General features: G+C 45.2%; 1 long non-coding RNA gene across 1 annotated transcript; it reads right to left on the reverse strand.

The window, feature by feature from the left end:
* Positions 1-294: 294 nt before the first annotated feature.
* LOC121291373 lies at positions 295-16,623 on the reverse strand. The gene is made up of 3 exons (XR_005945992.1): positions 16,401-16,623; positions 1,890-2,031; positions 295-405 (listed from the first exon to the last, which is right to left on the reverse strand). It is a non-coding gene; the product is annotated as an uncharacterized LOC121291373 (long non-coding RNA).
* Positions 16,624-18,175: the final 1,552 nt, after the last annotated feature.

An 18,175-nucleotide genomic window follows, 5' to 3' on the forward strand; every position in this document is an offset into this window, starting at 1 on the left:
CCACTGCCCTAGGATGTGCTGGCTGGGGGGATCGGCTGTGGTAAATTGTCCCCCGTTGTGTTTGTGTGTGTGTGCTCTGTGATGGACTGGCGCCCTGTCCTCGGTGTACCCTGCGAGCGCCCATTGCCTGTTGGGATAGGCTCTGACTCCCTGAATTGTTTGGAGGTGGTTCTGGAAAAGCAAGTGAGTGAGTTTGGGGTGAATACTTGGAACCCTTGCTTTTAAATACTGTTTGGAATTGCCTTCTTAAACTCGTAGTACAATCTTCGTTAGAAACTCATGAGGGCGACATACCAAGTTCTCCTTTCAGGGCTCCTCGACTGAAATTGAAAAGCAGAATACAGCGGATGCTGGAACTCTGAAATAAACACAGCAAGTGCTGCACACAGCAGGTCAGACCCATATCTGTGGAGAGAGAGACAGAGTTAAAGCTGATGACTCTAATGTTCTTGTGTTTGAGGTGCCGCTAGTGACTATTGTTGGAGTCTTCCGAGGTAGAGTTTAACAACAACTTTATTCAAAACATCACAAAGAATTTAGAATGAGACTTCACCCGTGCCACCAGGTTGGAAGAGAGAACACAATCATGACGGTCATGTGATCTTACATCTCTTCCCCGAGATGATGTGAACTGTCTTATTTACACATTCACATTCACATTCACCCTTTATGCTAGAATGACCTTTCATCAGACCTCTGAGGAGTGGACCAGGGTATCATGGAGGGAATGGTCCCTTCGGAATGCTGACAGGGAGAGGAGGGGAAAGATGCGTTTGGCGGTGGCATCATTTTGGATGTGGTTGAAATGGCAGGAAATGATCTGTTGATTACAGAGTCTGGTTGGGGGGGAAGGTGAGGGCAAAGGGAACCCTATTTTGGTTTGGTGGGTGGTGGGGGGGGGGTGGGTGGTGGTGGGGTGTGGAAGGGGTGAGAGCAGAAGTGCAGGAAATGTGGCAGATATGGTCGAGGGCCATGTCAATTGCAGCGTGAGGGAAATCTCAGCGGAGGAAAAACGCTGGGGTAGGAAGTAGCATCATTGGAACAGATGTGACGGAGATAGAGGAACTGGGAGAAGTAGCATCATTGGAACAGATGTGACGGAGACGGAGGAACTGGGAGGATGGAGTGGAGTCCTTCCAAGGTCCAGGGTGTAAGGAAGTGTGGTCAAGGTAGCTGTGGGCTTCTAAAGAATATTAGTTGACAGCCTATCACCAGAAATGGAGACAGGGAAGTCAAGCAAGGGAAGGGGAGAGTCAGAGATGGACCATGTGAAACTGCTTTCAGACAGCAGCACACCTGCCCTGGGCACATTGTTTGTTTCTTAGTTTCTTTTCTCTCCCCATCACAATTCCCCTTGGCCCTAGAAAACTCTCCCGTCATTCAATCTCTCCTGTCTTCCACCCTAACACAGACCTTCCTTTTGTCCTTGTCCCGCCCATACCTTGCTCAAACCTATTACGTCTCTAACTTTCCCCATTTCTGATGAAAGGTCATTGTAATAAACTGGGGGTAGAGGGCAGGTTTCGTGTAAGAAACAGTAAACTTTATTTACAGAGCTTTGAATGAAGCTACACGCCTGTTCCAAAACCAAGGCTAGAAAAACTCCACGCCTAAGATTACCCGCGCTTAGGGCTGATTCGTCTGTATCACCACGTGATCTCCACTACAGCATGAAAGGTTTAACTTACAAATACTACAGAGGTCAACCTGAAACATTAACTCTGTTTCTCTCTCCATAGATGCTGTCTGACCCGCTCAGTATTTGCAGCATTTTGTTTTTATCCATTCTTTCAGATGTTTGAGTTCCTCTGCTGGATATATTGGAGCTTCCAACGGGAATAGAGAGATGTTTGCCAGAATGAGAGATTCCATTAACCCTAACCATTTACCTTTAGGCTTCTGAAAAATCCGTTTGAATACTCAGTGGACGAAAGGTGAATGAGTTTGTGCGGTGAAATCTCTCACTGCGTGCATTCAGAGTCAAGGGTTGTAATTGAGAAATTGGAGATGCAGGACTTCCGTGTTCCAAACCTATTTCAATAAAGATGCACAACAGATCTGGATAAACAATTCCAACAGTGCAAAATGATTTTAAGTGCATGAAACTATGAATGACATAGAAGAACGGGACAGATGTTAAGATGTTTGTGTCCTCGTATTGGTTCTGATTATGTTTTAATGTGACATTTTATGGAAAATCAACCACAAGCGGGACATTCCAAGCTCCACAGTAAATGCAACTCGTGTTTTGGCCAATTGAATAGCATCCTCTGATTCAGCTTTTTCCAGCAAGCTCCTGTTTAAGAGATCAATTACCTAAATGAGTAATGAATGCACCAAAATTACTGTTTATTGCAGCTAAAGTGCACTCCATATGGAAGAATGAAAGACTTACATTTATATAGCACTTTTGATGATATCCAAATGTGTTTTACAGCCAACGATGTACTTTTGAAGCATAACCATTGTGGTAATGTAGGGACTAAGACAACCCACATGGTAAACTCCCACAAATAATATGATATTGGCCAGATAATCTGTTTATGTGATGTTGACTGAGAGATAAATCTTAGCTAGGACACAGGGAAAACTCCCCTGCGCTTCTTCAGAATAGAGCTATGGGTTCTTTTACGTTCACCTGAAATCGCAGACAGGGCTTCAGTTTAATGTCTCCTCTGAAAGACAGCACCTTCAACAGTGCAGCCCTGCGATGTCGACATAGATCATTTTGTTCAAGGATTTAAACCCACAGTCTTCTGATTCAGAGGCGTGGGGGTGGGGTACTAAGTGAGAATTCCTTCACACTGTGGGGGAGTGGGAATTTGTCAATCTTGTGCTATTCCCAACCGTATAACCAGGATTGGGCACCACTTCCACTCTCTTGCTTTATTCCATCTCCCACGTAACTACGATTAAAATTGAAAGTACCAGTGGCGTGCAGGAGGAACATGTGTGATCACACGGCGGGGAAAGGTTTTCAGTGGTGAAACCTGCCATCAGCAGACAGTGCTGCAGGTACGGTGACTGATAAAATAGGGAGACTCTGCATCACGGCTGCAACTTTCCTGCCCAACTCAAGTGCCATTAGCAAAAGACTTATTGGTAGCACAGGGGTGACAGGGGTGTTTTTTCAAAATTAAATTTCATTTATAAATATTTCACATTACATGGTTTCAATTTATTCATGCACATCATCATTATTTGTTGACACTAGTTTAGTCAGAGGGCTTAATGTACTGGCTCCCCTCACATTGATGGTTACAGGGGAGTTAGGTACATTTTCTCTATTGTGGAAGAAATAATGTTGTGTTTTTTGTTCACTCTTTACTGAATGTTCGTGTTAATGTCCAGTATTATACTCTGTGGGATGGGGGCTGAGCTCGCAGGTTCATTTTTCTCCCTTTCTCTGCATTGGATAGGACATGGTCTGAGATCACTCTCAATGGGGATAATTACAATGCTGTTGGTGATCCCAAAGCACTGTAAGGACTCTGTCAGCCAACACCCTGAGATGGACACACATTTGGACAGTACTGTCATTGCCCTTTAGGCCCCTCATTTTCTCACCTTGACTGACTATTCTCACTGCCCCTACCCCCACCTCACCCAGGACACCAGGCCCTTCCCACTTCACTCCTCCATGCCCTGAAACCACCTCTGCCCTCTCCTGGATCACTCTTCCACTCCTTCATGCCCCTGACCCCGCTCCACACAACCCCCCCTCACCACTAACTCACCTTTGCCGGTCCCGAGCCTCCAAGCAAGCTGCTGTTCTCCTGCTCCCCTCCCTTGTGGTGTACAGTTCAACATGCAAAATTGCCGACCTTCCACATAACTGTACAAAGCCAACTGGTGCACACCACCTTTAAACAAAGTGAACTGGGTGCCACGAGATTCTCGTTGGCCACTGATTTTATCTTAAAGTTTTAGGCTAGTGAGTATTCATGGCATGAAAATGTAGGAACCTGCCACAGGTCAGCTGAGGCTTGAACTGTTGCAAACACGCCATTGTCTTTATCTCTGCATTTCAACCCATCATCAGGAAATCAAGATTTCGCATCTCACTTAATTAAGTCACTCTGCATGCCACTTTTCCTGCTCTTGCTGGCACCATTAAATCCTCCCCATATGTGCATATATACATATATAATATTTATATACACACACACACACACACACAATATAGGTATACACAAACACTGTTTTAGATCCTTCTATCCTCTACTGGGTTCTAGTGATTTGTTGCATGCCCAATGTTACAGATTTTGGACCTACCCTAGATATTTTCTGGTCTCTTGCATAAGCCAGCTGCACATCCCCTGCAATCAAGTTCACCAATAGTGTTACAGGCTTAGAAACTAGTCTTTCTAGTGTGGTGTCTTTATTAAACTGAATATATCACGGCTGGCTGTAGGGAGTCCCTCATGGTAAAGGTCACATGACTATGGCAAGCCAGAGAGGACATGTTTGCATTTCAAAACCCAAATATCCCCTTTCCCTCATGATCAAAATGCAAATTTGCATGCCCTCGCATGTGTAACTGTGAGTTACCCAAGTCACCCACTATACCACAACTGGTCTCATGCATTAACAAACTGTTTGAAATTCTCATCAGTCGCTGCACATGCATTACATACATAGTCATTAAATCATTCTAGTCTTTAAATAGTACACATGGGTGTTGTCATTGGCTGTTTGTCTGGGTGATGTTTCCTCTCTGGGAAGTGTAGTTTCCATAGAAATTGTTGCTGTGGTAACTGTTGTTGTTGTTCCGTTTCCATTGTTGGGGACCAGTGAACCATTCTGTACTCTGTGCAGCTGGTGAGATCCCATCTTCCTGTCTGGCCACCTGTAGTGAAGGAACAGCTTCTCTAGTTGTTTGTATCTGCCTGCAGCTGCACCAGTATATTTGATCGTTCACTTTCACTGTGAACAATAGAGATGACAACTGCTCTATGTATGTCCCAAGTTGCCACGTGGGCTGGCTTCTGTTGAGAGCGTTGAAGGTTTGTACCCTGACTGGCTCTCCAATGCTCAACTCTGGCATCTTGTCAAGATGAAATTAGGCTTCCTGCCATTTCACTTTGATTGCTTCACGCACGCCTGTTACTACTTCTGGCTTCAGTAGCCTTTTTGCTATTGGAAGAGTAGTTTGGGTGCGGCATGACATTAGTCTTTGGACTGGACTACTTTCCACGCCTTCAGTCAGTGTATTTCTCCACTCAAGGATTGTCTTGTATACATCTGGATTAGATTTGCTCAATTTCTTGATGATTCCTTTGGCAATTTTCATTGTTACCTCAGCTCTTCCATTCAACTGGGGACAGTGCGGAGATGATGTATCGTGCTGAATTTCTCAATTGTGAAGTGGCTGAATTCTCCACTCGTAAACTGAGGGCCATTGTCACTCATCACAATGTCTGGAATGCAATAACAACTGAAGTCTGCTTTCAGGCATTCTAATATCTCAAAGGTAAAAGCAAAATGTTGCGGATGCCAGAAATCTAGAACAAAAACAAAGTTACTTGGAAACACTCTGCAGGTCTGACAGCGTCTGCGGAGAGGGATACAGTTGACGTTTTGTGTCCGTATGACCCTTCATCAGAACTAAGACATATAACTCTCCTGCTGTTGTTGAAGTCAGCTGGTCGACCTCCCAGTAATCAGAATAGTAGTCTACAATGACAAGATAATCTGTCCCTGTTATAGTGAAGAGGTCTACTCTCAGCTTCCTCCATTGTATTCCTGGGATGTCATGTGTTATTAACAGCTCTCTAGCTTGTTTAGCTTGGTACTCCTTACAAATCATCGCACTGGGCCAGTATGGTCCTTAATTTCATTGCTCATGTTTGGCACTTCTCTTGTCTTCCTCAGACTTGATTCAATTCCTTGATAGCTTGCATGGATGCACTTCAGCATTTCTCCTTTCACCTCCTTAGGGATGATGACTCTATTTCCTTGGTACAAGATGCCAAATTAGGCTGTCAATTTATCTCATTAAGCCCAATATGCTCTTGTGACCACAGGTGTGTCCTTGTGCTCTCAGGCCATCCTTACATCACTACTTCTTTCAGCACTTGGAGAGTTGCATCTTGTTGGGTAGGTTGCTTGATTTGAGAAAGGTGCTCGTCTGTCAGATTCAACGTCTCTATTGGGTTAATGACTTCCAGAGCATGTTGAGCTGTCGCTTCTCGTTGAATCTGGAAGATCTCATACTCTGTTGTAGCACCTTCAACTTTCTTCATGGGGAGTGCTGTCCTCGACAACATGTCAGCGATGTACATCTGTTTCCCTTGTTTTAATGTCATGCCCAGATGACATTTCAGTAAATGAAGTAACATTCTTTGCAGACTCTTTGAAGCAGATGGTAGTGGTTTGAGAAAAATGCTTTGAAGGGGCTTGTGGTCGGACTCCACTGTTACTTTGTCTCTCCCAAGCAGTTATTGATGGAAATGCTTACAAGCAAAAACAATAGCCAGGCACCCTTTCTCGATCTGAGCGTAGCATTGTTCAGTTTGCATTAATGCCCTGGATGCAAATGCAACTGGTTGTTCTTGCTGCATTATGGTTGCTCCAAGACCTGTCTCGTAGGCGTCACACTGCAAGGTGACTTCATCAATGATGTCATAGTGCTTCAGCACCGGTGTAGTCGTCACTAGTTGTCTGATTTTAGTGAACGCTGCTTCTTGTTCTGTGCCCATCCTTGGCAGTGAGCTTGTGTAATGATTCACATCCGATGACAAATTAGGCAAAAATGTTGCTAAATAGTTCACAAATCCAACAAATCATTGCACCGCTTTCCCATCTGTCAGTCACTGTATCGCTGCTATAGCTCTCACCTTGTCAGGATCCGGTAGAAGACCTTTTCTGTCAGTATCTATGATCTATGTACTTCAAGCATCTTCAATTGCAATTTTTTCTGGTTCAACTTCAGGTTCATGTCGTGAGCTCTCTCCTGCAGTCAAATTAAATTCTGATCACGGTCAGCTATGGTTTTTTCTATTGTGTCTCCACATCCATCAACTAAGTAGCTCATCCACTATGGCTTCCATTCCAGGGAGATCACTGGTTACCTCATGCTCTTTTGGAGACATGGAAATGCCAAAACAGATGTGCAACCATCTGTATCTCCCGAACAACATCCATAATGTCATTAGAAAGCTGCTGCTTTCATCCAGCTTCACTTGCTACTAACCATCCTCCACATCTAGGGTAGTGAGGATCTTTGCCTTGGCAAGTTGTGGCAAAATTCCTTTGCATGAGCTGTGGGATCTCTTCAGCACTTTATTTAGATCCTTTGAGTCTAAGCATACTCTTAGCTTTCCAGGTTGTTTCACTGTTACCATGCTGCTAGGAGTTGTCATTTTCTTGATCACTCCTTTCTTTTCCAGCACTTCAATCTTGTTTCTCAGGCTTGACTTGATAACAGCTGGAACTCTTCTAAGCAGATGCTGAATTAGTCTTACATTCTCATCTACTTTGAGATGTTATTTATCCAAACCCTGTAAACATATCTGTGTACTCCTCTGGGATCTGTTCAGTGGTTAATGGTTTAGTGTGTGCTGCAACATGTTGCAAATCTCTTTTGGCACCTTTTCGGTTACCAGTCCATGCTTTAGACTTGCCCCAACTGAGATGAATGGCTGTTGTGTACTGTCTATGATCTGCAATCCAGATCTTCATTCTTGCCATTGCATTGGGCTCTGAGACTAACGTGTCCTCTTGGTATGGGTATCATGCCATCATACAGTCCCAACCTTACTTTCGAGGGCTTCAATTTCGGATCACCATGTTGTGCCACGTTATACAGGTCTATGAAGGTCATAATGTTGCATGATGTTCCAGTGTCTATCTGACACTTCATGTTCACTTGATGCTCTCCTTCTGTGGTCATCATTTTAACCATTTAACCATCACAAACCATTTCGCACCTATAGACTTGACGATTCCAGCCTGTTGTGTTGGGTATAGTGCTTCATCAGACTCTTCTGTTAACATCCCCCCAGCGGCCATCTATACTGACTTGTTTTGCTTCTTTCTAGCTAAACACTTGTGTGCAAAATGATTCAGCTGCTTGCAGTTAAAACACTGCTTTCCCCACAGTGGACAATCCTTCTTTCCCTTTTTATGATGAACTCCACAATATTTTTATCCTGCCCTTTGTCCGTGATTGTCCTGCTCTTTTGGCCCAGACTGTCTCTCAGCGTAATGTATCTCCTGATCTGCTCTGCTATACATGTGCTTGAGCTGATGTTTTACAACCACTGCATTTCTGCACATGTCTATCGCTCTCTTGAGAATAAGTTTCTCCTCTCTCAATCGACTTTCTCTCACTTTCAGATCTCTTATGCCTAAGACAATGCTATTTTTAATGAGATCATCTTTTAGCTGCTTGAATTATACGAGCTGTTACTGTAGTCACATACCGATCAATAAGCCATAATGTTGAACACATACTGTCCATAAGTTACGTTCACTTGAGGTTAAAAGCATGTCTTCAAGGCTTTCAAAACCTCTGTCAGCTTTTTTCTGTTCTTCAGATAGATTTAAGGTGGAATACAATTTATAGCAGTCTCTCCCCAGAAGTGTTAAAAGTGCTGCTACTCATATTAGCTCTGGCTTGTTAATTAAATCTGTTGCAACCTCGGAGTTTTGCCATTGCAAGAGGCAAAAATGCCAGTTCTTCCACATATTTCCTTTCATTTTGACAGGAGCTTGGAGTGGAAAATTTGCAGCCATGTTTGTTTCTTCCTGTATTTTACTTGCAGTTTTCAGCTTATGTTAGTCTTTCCTTGTCTGTGTTTTGTTTTCAGCAGCTTTTAACAGGTTTGACCATTTCTATGTTCCTCCTTCAGTAGCTGTGGCTTCTCTTCCAGCTTTTCAAAATGCAATCTCAACCCCGCTTCTGACACCATGGGAAGAATTTTCCCACCATTGTGGGGGGCGGGGAGGCTGTGCAGGGGTGGGTGCAGACCCGATCAGTGCCCCCATTTTTAGTGGGTGGGCCAAGTAAGGCCCACCCAGCGTGACATGACATGTGCCCGGAAGTGCAGTGCGCTCCCTATGTGGGTGTGGTGGTGAGGGGGTTTCCCTGAGTTGGGGCCTGTGCATGCGTGCGAAAGAACTCGGAAATCTCCCTAAGGCACAGAGGTACCTCAGGGAGATTAGTTTAAGTTTTAAAAATTTACATAAAGAGAAGAAAGAATTTTAAGACATGTTCCCTCATGTGACAGTGTCGCATGAGCTGGGATATGTCAACGAATTTTTATAAGAATTTTCATTCAATTTCTAAACACTTCATGAAACCTCATCCCACCCGTGGATGAGGTTCCATGAAAAATGTGGAGGCCGCCTGGGCTCTCTTTCTGCCGACCTTAAGGTTGGACAGGCAGCTCAGTCTAATCGTTTGATTAGTTTTTAACAGGCCTTAATGGGCCTTTGATAGCTTGGCGAGCATGCAGCCCGCCGAACTGAAAATCTAAATGAGGCGCGGTGACATCGGGACGCACGCCTGACCTCACCCCGCGTCATTTTACGCATCGGCGAGCGGGTCCCCCCCAATTCGCTGAGCCAAAATTTCTGGCCCATGTTGTGGGCTCAAAGACTGAGTCTTCCTAGTGACGTGTTTTTATGAATGTAATGTATCATGGCTGCCTGCAGAGAATCCCTCATGGCAGATGTCACATGACTATGGCAACCCGGATCCGACATGGAGGAATGATTGCATTTCAAAACCCAAACAAATGGTGGCCAAAACTTGACAAAGGATTCTTGATCTGAAATTATATGGAATGTAATGCCCTCCCCAAAGACGAAATTGGTGGCAAGGGGGGCATTTAATTGTCTTAGAAGTTTTGGGATGAGCAACCCAACTACCTTCCCAACTCTGTCCCAATTAAGATTGGGGTGGGAGGAAGGCTCTTGGTTGGCTTTCCTGCCACACCACCAATTGAGGCCCTTAATTGTCCAGCTAATGCCCTTTCTTCCCATCTTCCCTGCTCCCCTCCCATGACCCCCCACTCTGGGACCCGCCTGTGTCCTGGGTCCTTGGAAATCCTGTGCTTTTCATGGGTGCGTTACCATCAGTAGCCACCCCTCTCCTCGTGGTGCTGCATGTAATAAAGCGTTGCTGGTCTCTGATTGGCCGCTGGTCTAAGTCGGGATTTCCACTCCCATAGTCCTTTATTTTGGGGAAGGTCAGCTGCTGGCCTCATAAGTGCCTGATTGACATTTAACACAATGGCTCTTCTCCAAAGGAGCTAACCTAAGGCTCTGCCTGGTTCTCCAGCTGACATGCGAGACCCTCATCAACATGTATCAAATACCACCCTTTAACTCTGTTTCGCTCTACTGGTGCTGCCTGACCTGCTGAATATTTCCAGCATTTTCGGTTTTTATTTCTGATTTCCAGCGTTTTACTTCTGCTCAAAACTAGTTATGAAATATCATAAAAACTAGTTATGAAATATCATGTCGGGGAACATGACAGTGGTACCCCACTGCTAGTGAATTGATTGTCATAAGCTTACCTGTGACAGTCTGTGCGTTTACCCAATCTTCCAAGGGGCAGACTGATTAAAATTTCAGCAAGATGAAGACAGGTACAAATCGCTAAGCTGCTTTATCATTCAATTGTTAATTGGATCGTTAATAATTAAGGCAAATGGGGGCACGATATCATATGATCACGTTACTGGACTAGCCATTTGGAAGTTTGGGCTAATGATGTAGGGACGTGAGTTCAAATCCCATCACTGCAGCCGAGGGGATTCAGTCCAGTTAATTAAAAAAAAATCTGAAATCAAGAGCTGGTCTCGGTAAAGGTGACCATGAAACTACCATATTGTCAACTGCTTCACAAATGTTCCTTAGAGAAGGAAATATGCAGCCCTCACCCAGTCTGGCCTATATGTGACTCCAGACCCCCAGCAATGTCGTGGTCTTTTAACTGCCCGCCGAAAAGCACTCAGTTGTCAAGCCAGCAATGTCAACCTTCCACGAATAAAAAGAAAATCACCCCTTGACTTGAAATTAAACTCAGCCCCTCCTCATAATACACAAAACAAATCCAAACTGCCCTGACTGGTTACATAGAGAGAAAAATGCTCTTAAGGTGGACTGACTGGGGTCCAATTCATTCAGAACAATTATTCCTCCATAGTTACGAAATGGAGAGCTTGATGGAGGCCCCTCTGACTCTCTTCCTGTAGAGCAGCCCATTAAACTACCCATCAGTCCCATTGGAGGAGACACCTAGTGACTATCTCCTGCCCTTTTCCACATGGATAGGTCTGAATCAATACAATGACCCTGGATCATTCACAGGGCAGACTGAACAGACCTCGTTTGTTTAAGCAGGAAACAGGACACGATTTACAGATCGACCCACCCACTTACTGCCCCCCAACCCCTACACCCTTTCCCCCGCCATTTTGAAACAAGTTATACCCAGACCCCTTCTGTAACATAAATTTCTGAAATGTAGCACTCATATTGTGTCCTAGACTCTCTCCAAGTTCTCTTCCTGTCGCTTATTTTCTGTGACTTTGAACCGATATCACTCGACATGTTCTGTGCTTTGGACTCGCCTTCTCCTGGATTCCAAATTCTTGAACGATAATAGTTTATTTTTAGAAACATCCCACCTGCCTTACACTCAATCCCAGTCTAGACTGATTCACACATCCACTTTCCGATTGCTTAACGTTCTGATTTTCAATTAAAAGCAAATCTGTTTAAACACAAATACGCAAGGGGTCCTTTATAATGATCTGAGGATTAAATAATGATGCCAGCAGCTTTTATTTTGTGCAGAATCTATTTTTTTGTAGTTTATTTTGAGGATATGAACTCCAATTTAAAAAAAAAATGTTTTCCTGCCTGAAACAACATTCATTCCAGGCTCCTGCTGTTATTAAACAAACCATTGCCAGCTTCCCTACTAACCCCTTCTGATTTGTCCCTCCCTATGATGTGCTCAGTGTAGCCTTGCAGCAAGGTTTTAGACATTAGGAGCTCCTCAAAGTGCCTGCTACATAGCCTTGTCAGCTGTGGTTCAAATAACTCAGGAGGTTGTCGGTTCAAGCCTGGGTCTTGAACCCGAGATCCAGACTTGCAATACAGAGAAAGTGCTGCACTGTTGGCGGTGTTGCCTTTTGGATGAGATCTTAAACTGAGGCCCCATCTCTTTCAGGTGGACGTAAGAGATCGCATAACACAATTTCAAAGAAGTGCAGAAGAGGTATACCCCAGTATCCTGGTCAATTATCATCTCTTAATCAACGTCACAAAAGCAGATTGTCTGACCAATATCATATTGCTGTTTGTGGAATCTTGCTGTGTGCAAATTGGCAGCAGCCAACAGTAACTTTGAAAGTAGCTATAAAGTAGCTATAAAGCACTTTTAGATATCCCAAAATTATAAACAACACTATATGAAGACCCGATTATTTTCACCATTACCATTTTTTAAACTTACATGAAATGCAATATTTTTCTCCCTTGACTAACTTTTAGGTTAATATGTACCACTGGTATTTTATCCTCTTCACTTTGGAAATGAATGCAAATCACTCATTTAACAAGTCTGCCATTTCCTTATTGCCCATTATGGCCTCGTTACCCTTTGCCACTCTCTTCCTCACTTCATTTTATACTGACAGTACTGAAACAGTCCAATGTTCAAGACCTTACGCCCAGCACCTGAAGTGCCTCGATAAAGATGTTGGTCCTGGTGTTGCATTATTGTTAACTATATGGAGCCTCTGAATCTCTGCCTTTTAAGGGTATACACTGGTGTTCTACCATACCAGTTTTTAAAAAAATATGTCACGCAGTAGGTTTACCCATTAACAGTTCAGCCCAAACAAAAACAGAAAATGCTGGAAAAACTCAGCAGGTCTGGCAGCATCTGTGGAGAGAGAAACAGAGTTAACGTTTCGAGTCCGTATGACTCTTCTCCAGATCTCTGAGGGAGGGGAAAGGACGGGGGAGCTGACAAGATACTTGACAACGACCATGGTTTTCAAAATTGAAAGTGAGCAGTACCTCATGTTGGACAATTATAGGCGCTGCATGGGAGTGAAATCAGTGGGTGGGCGGAGATGCAGGTCAGCTTAGATGGATAACTGAAAGAGAACCCCAGCAGGCAGCATTGAAAACACTCCTAACAGTAAGGCGAGTGTGATGGATGAAGGCTCCGCGTGCGGCAGAGAGAGCTTGCACGAGGCTCCGGAAGATCCTACCACACACGCGTACTTCTCCCTCCAGAATTACTTGTGCTCCGGCTGCATGCAGCTGAACTGCTAGTTGGGGGGGGGGGGGGGATGCAGTGGGAGGATTCGCAAAGCCTTCAATGAAGCTGAAAGAGAACATTGCACATTATTCGGTGAAAGTGAATATATTTTCAGATTATGAAATGCCAAAATGTGTTCACTGTGCAACCGCATGTGATCAGAAATTCTTAAATTTTCTAGGCTGACCACTTCACTTAGGTGCTGCCCTGACATCTGCAGCAGGGGTGGGGACAGCCTGTCCAATGGTTGGCCCTGTTGTCTTTGATGACTTCAGCAGGGCCCTGGCCTGCTTTAGCCATCCTCCTGTGGGCCAGCCGCTCCCTCTGCAGTGACAGAGGACGAGGTTGAGGGACTCACAGTCAAAGGGGACTCGGAGAGAGAGGACAGCCTCTGAGATTCCTGAGTGGGTGACCCAGGGGTGTCCAGCTGCCGCTCCTCCTCCCTTTGGGTGCCCAGAGGCCCCGGCCTGACTGCTTGATGGGAAGGAGCACCCGGGTGCCCCATCTCCCTGGCGTTGCTACTGCAAGAATTCACCCGTGGCTACCGTGATAGTGCGCAGGTCTGCGCACAACTCCAGGTCCACCATCCTTCCCATGGAGGCTTCCATACACACACATGTGGGCACCACTTCATCAGAGAGCAGGTGGACACACTCTTCTGACACAACTGCCACTCTGTTGAGGGTTTCCAAAAGCTCTGCATGATGCTCCCCCACTTTCTGCTGACTCTCCAGGATGAGTTGGAAGGCTGAATCCAGAGGTTCATCACCTGACTCGGGCCTCACCGATGCCTCTTTCCCAGCAGCCCTCCCAACGCCGGGGAGCTCAGCTGAACCTGCCTCCTCCTACTGCGGACACGTGTCCGTGTGGTGACCACCAGATTGTGAACCCGAGCCTGCTCCATATCTAGGTTGCACTGAGGTGTGTGTCTCTGCGCTGGTGCAGGGTGTGGGTAAGCAATGTAATGGGTCTTCCAGGCTGCTTATTTCCAGCAATTCAATGGTGGAGGTGTCCTCTTGGCTGGAGATGAGGACCTGGATGGAGCTGAGGGACTGGCTGCCTGGGGGCGTTGGTTGCTTGGCAGAGCTCCCTGTGAACCAAAGTAGAGATAATTAGTGCCTGGCAGCAGATTCAAAAGCAGGAGAGAGAGAGCACTCACATTTGTGTTGAGAGAGGGATGATGTGGTGCAGGATCCTCGCGAGGGTGTTCACCACTGACCTCACCATCATCACAGACACTCCCCACGTCCTCACCAGTCAGTGTGATGACACACTCCTCAAAGTGAGTGAGGGGCCTAATGTGGATCACTCCACCCCTGGTCTGGGGCCTCTCCCTGCTGTTGTGAGCCAGCTTCTCCTGCCTGAAAACAGATGGAGAGAGTGTGAGCAGGACACACGGCACTGAGTGGAATGTCTGTGTGGTGAGCGGAGCCATGGACAGGGTGAGGACGTGAGCTCCAGAGGGTATGAGCCTGACGGAGATGTGAGGGTGTGTGTGAGAGTTAGTGGTGTTGTCCCTTGAGGTGTGAGATCCCTGTGGATGTGTGATGGGTTTGTGAGTGTGTGAGTTGAGAGTGATGAGGTGGTTGACTTACCCTGGCGGAACGGATGAGACCATTCATCCCCTTCCTGCACTGGATGGCTGACCTCCTCTGTGCTCCGATGGCGCTGACCACCACCGCCACCACCCACCAGGCCGGATTGGTGACTCTGGTGGACCTCCTGCAGCCAGAGTGGGGGGGTGTGCTTAGAGGACATCCCCGCAGCCTCCCACTGCACCCAGCAGGCGCCCCAGAGAGGCGTCACTAAAATTAGGGGGCCGACATCTTCTGTGGTTTCGGGGCCATCTATCGCCCGGAGTAGTCCTGCTCTTCGAGTAGACACAAAGCTGGCATGCCCGTGCGCTCTTTAAATTTGGTGCCCAGGGCAAGAAAATCTTGAGGTTGTGGCACGGCCGGAAATTCCGAACCCACCTGCCTGTGATATGGAATGTTTCCCGTGAATGGATTATTAATGAGGCGGTACATGCCGGGAAGGGGACAGTATGATGTGGAATCTTGCCATTGCAGCCGGCGGGTAATAGGCCTTTTCCCACACTCACTACCGCACTTAGTGCAAACCTGGGACCGTTCCGCCCAATGTTTGAGGAAACTGCCTCTGAATATCCTTTGGAAATGCATTTCGTTCATTACAAAACCTGTTCTTATTTTTCCAGTCTGCGTGAAAGTTAAAATCTCTCACAGCCACATTTCATTCCCTTATATCATTTGCTGTCCTTTAACTCTACAGAGCTTCTGATCACTTTTACTGAAATCCTCCTCTTTATTGTTTTAATCAGTCACGCACAATCGGAAAACGCTAATCTCTACGTGCAAAGGTCCATGAGTTTTTTTTTTTCTCTGCCTTAAAGAAACTCGAAGGTATTTATGACTAATATTTCTCAAAATGGTGCATTGCAATGCGAACCATGCACCTTGTGCCCTCATGTGTCTGTTGTTTTTGATCAACTCAGCCAGCAGAGGGCACATGAGGTACATGGCTCTGGTTTGCATCATCTAAAGCAGGAAAGCAGATGTCACGGGCATCTGGAAGTTTATTTAATTGTTCCGCACCCTGGACAAATTATTATTTTCTCCACGATTTCAGCCCATTGTAGTGCAAACATGCTGTTGATGCATTTTTGGTTTTTTTTTTCCCCAAAATAAGGTAGCCAGCTCCGAGTTATTTTGGGAGGTTTCTGCTGGTAGGAGGTTTTGTTTTTTGTGAGCATTGGGTCTTATTAACATAAGAGCAACAGGTTGCGATCGGAAAATGAGATTCTCAAGGGCCATCCATCAACTCTGGACTGCTACAATACGGGGCAGTACAGGCAGCCTCCGGGGGTCATAGCAGGTGAGGGGATGAATGAAGTGGTCCAGCTTGTTCATGTGGAGCACTTTCTGCTCATCCCAAGCCTACAAAAAAAGTAGCAGCCTGAATTTTGCATTAATTGTAAAGGTGAGGCTATCAGTGCACACTGGTATTATGGAGTAAAGCAGACAGCAAATGCTGGCATCTGCACATAGGCATTTAAAGGCAAAAATATGGAAAACAAAAACAGAATTACCTGGAAAAACTCAGCAGGTCTGGCAGCATCGGCGGAGAAGAAAAGAGTTGACGTTTCGAGTCCTCATGACCCTTCGACAGAACAATATGGAAGCTTGTCCAAGAGATGCCCAGCTCCTCCAAAGGCTGCACTGTAACAGTCCTTTATGACAGACCTGGCACTAAAATTAATGCAATGGCATGAAGTTGGGACACTTGCCCATTGGTTACCCACTAAAACAGCATAAACCTTGGGGATGTTGCAGTAAGGATTATTTAAGTTTTTAACAGCATAATAATTGATAATTACTTCCAAAAAACCTCCCTGGTTCTGAAGATGTTATTTTACAAATGTAGAGTCTCATTCTTTCATAAGAGAATTGGTGTTGAAGATTTGAAAAGAATAAGCTTCTTTTTACTTTTCTATCTATACCTTTTATCTCCCTCTGTTAATCCCATCTGGCTTTTCTAATGTTAATTCTGCTTTCCATACACAATTTAAATCTAATGCATACTTCCTGCTTTATACTTCCTGGTTTAGACTCTGCGTGGTTCAGTGAGGTTTCTTCAAGCTGATTGGTTGGAGAGCCTCATTGTTTCTTGTCCTGTTCACAGATGCCACAGCTGCCAGATGTTGCACACTCCACCCCCCCTGTCGGGTACTATGCCAATCATAGGACACTTACATGCATATTGAAAAACTCAACTGCCTGATTCAAACCCTTGAGAAGAAAGTAGTAGCAACACCTTCAGTGGGAGTGGGACATTAAGTCAGATCCCACAATTTTCAGAGTTCTACCAGGCTGAAAGCCTCCAAATCTTCCCTCCGTGATATCACCTGGTGTGCTAATCTCCCAGGTCGGTTGGAGCACATCAGTTTCCACGACTTTTAGTCTGAGGAACAATCCTTTGGGCTTTAGTTCTGAGTGAGGATATAAGCTTTGTAAGGTCAGCTGAAAATCATCTCAACCCTGTGCAACATCACATATGAGGGTCTAAAAAAGATTACTTTACATCTAAAAGTTCTAAAGTTCTGACAATTATCAAGGGGTGTAAGAAATATATTTTGGAAAATGCTTTTAACACTTTGTGGACTGATCCTGTTGCCATTGCTTTCTAACAATTGAAAAGAAAAGAAACACTTGCATTTATACAGCATCTTTTGCAACTCTTGAATGTGATCATTGTTGTAATGTAGGGGACACAGAGCCAATTTGTACATAGCAAACTTCTACAAAGAGCAATGTGATAATTACCAGACAATCCGTTACTGTGATATGGATTGAGGGATTTATACTAGCCAGCACACTGAGGACGTCTGCACTACTTTTCTTTGAAAAAGCATCTTGGGATCTTTTACATCCACCTGAGAGTGGACAGAGCCTCAGTTTAACACCTCATCCGGTCAGAAAGACAGCACCGCTGTCAGTGCAGCTCTCCCTCACTAATGCGTCAGCCTAGAGTTTGTGCTGATGCCTCCAGAATGGGGTATGAACCCACAATTTTCTGACTCCAAGGCACAAGTATTACCCAGTGAGCCACAGCAGCCACCAGTTCTTGTTTGCTGCTTCTTTGTGTTTTATTGCTTTGATAACTAGTAATTTGCATCTTTCAGATGAGTCAAGCACGTGGTTGTTACCATGCAAAAGGCAGGGGAAATTAGGATCATATAGCACAGCTGTATTCAACCCATTATGCCTGTGTCAGCTCTTTGAAAGAGCTACCCGATTAATCCCAATCCCCTGCTCATTCCCCAAAACACTGCAAAAGGTTCCCTTTCAGTTAGTCATCCAACTG

This window comes from Carcharodon carcharias, chromosome 19, assembly GCF_017639515.1.
Source record: "Carcharodon carcharias isolate sCarCar2 chromosome 19, sCarCar2.pri, whole genome shotgun sequence".
In the NCBI taxonomy this organism is placed as follows: domain Eukaryota; kingdom Metazoa; phylum Chordata; class Chondrichthyes; order Lamniformes; family Lamnidae; genus Carcharodon; species Carcharodon carcharias.